Genomic DNA, 1520 nt, shown 5'->3' with positions numbered 1-1520 from the left:
CACCAATGATAACAAGTGCTAACAACTATACTAAGAAAAAAAAAAAACAAAGAAACCCAGACAGAACCATAGGACAGATGGTAAAAGCAAAGCTATATAGACAAAATCTTACAAAGAAGTGTACACATACACACTCAGAAAAAGAGAAAAAGGAAAAAAAAATTTACCTATAAAAAAAAAAGGAAGAGAGTAACCAAATCAATAAACAAATCTACCACTGATAATAAACTCTAAATACTAAACTAAGAGAAACATAAAACCAGAAACAAATTAGATGTGGAAAGCAAACCACAAGTCTACAGTTGCTCCCAAAGTCTACTGCCTCAATTTTAGGATGATTCGTTGTCTATTCAGGTATTCCACACATGCAGGGTACATCAAGTTGATTGTGGAGATTTAATCTGCTGCTTCTGAGGCTGCTGGGAGAGATTTCCCTTTCTCTTTGTTTGCACAGTTCCTGGGGTTCAGCTTTGGATTTGGCCTCCCCTCTGTGTGTAGGTCTCCTGAGGGCATCTGTTCTTCACTCAGACAGGACGGGGTTAAAGGAGCATCTGATTCGGGGGCTCTGGCTCACTCAGGCCGGAGGGAGGGAGGGGTATGGATGTGGGAAAGCCTGCGGCGTCAGAGGCCGGCGTGACGTTTCACCAGCCTGAGGTTCACCGTGCATTCTCCCGGGGAAGTTGTCCTTGGATCATTGGACCCTGGTAGTTGCAGGCTGCAGAGGCTCCCTGGAGGGGAGGTATGGAGAGTGACTTGTGCTTGCACACAGGCTTCTTGGTGGCTGCAGCAGCAGCCTGAGCATCTCATGCCTGTCTCTGGTATCCACGCTGATGGCCGCGGCTTGCGCCCATCTCTGGAGCTCGTTTAGACAGTGCTCTGAATCCCCTCTCCTCGTGCACTAGGAAACCATGGTCTCTTGCCTCTTAGGCAGGCCCAGACTTTTTCCCAGACTCCCTCCGGGCTAGCTGTGGCGCACTAGCCCCCTTCAGGCTGTGTTCGCGCAGCCAACCCCAGTCCTCTCCCTGGGATACGACCTCCGAAGCCCGAGCCTCAGCTCCCAGCCTCTGCCCGCCCCGGCGGGTGAGCAGACAAGCCTCTCAGTCTGGTGATTGCTGGTCGGCACCAGTTCTCTGTGCGGGTAAAATATGGAACGCCTCACGAATTTGCGCATCATCTTCACGCAGGGACCATGCTAATATTCTCTGTATCGTTCCAATTTTAGTATATGTGCTGCTGAAGCGAGCACATAATTTTAATTTTAAAATTCATAAAATCTTTGTGAAATCTTTGTTGCCTGAGTCAGACTTGACCTTGTACTTATGTCTGATTCATGTGGTGTGGTAACAAAGTTAATAACATCATCTAACATTCTACCTGCCTAATGACTTCCATATTCTTTTAAGATAGTGTACGTTTTCAAAAGAGTCATTAATATGGGCAGCCGACCCTGGCTTTTGCAATCCCAAGGTACCATTATTCCATTTTTCTTCTGCCCTAAGATTGAGACCTTAGCCAAAATG

At 47.0% G+C, this 1520-nt stretch overlaps 1 non-coding gene across 1 annotated transcript; it reads right to left on the bottom strand.

The window, feature by feature from the left end:
• Nucleotides 1–1139: 1139 nt before the first annotated feature.
• LOC112413455 (U6 spliceosomal RNA) lies at nucleotides 1140–1246 on the bottom strand. The gene has a single exon (XR_003005981.1). It is a non-coding gene; the product is annotated as a U6 spliceosomal RNA (small nuclear RNA).
• Nucleotides 1247–1520: the final 274 nt, after the last annotated feature.

Source organism: Neophocaena asiaeorientalis, unplaced genomic scaffold (genome assembly GCF_003031525.2).
Source record: "Neophocaena asiaeorientalis asiaeorientalis breed wild unplaced genomic scaffold, Neophocaena_asiaeorientalis_V1.1 scaffold198, whole genome shotgun sequence".
NCBI classification, from domain to species: domain Eukaryota; kingdom Metazoa; phylum Chordata; class Mammalia; order Artiodactyla; family Phocoenidae; genus Neophocaena; species Neophocaena asiaeorientalis.
The sequence above is the reverse complement of the archived record's forward strand: the minus strand, read 5'-3'. Positions and strand labels throughout refer to the sequence as shown.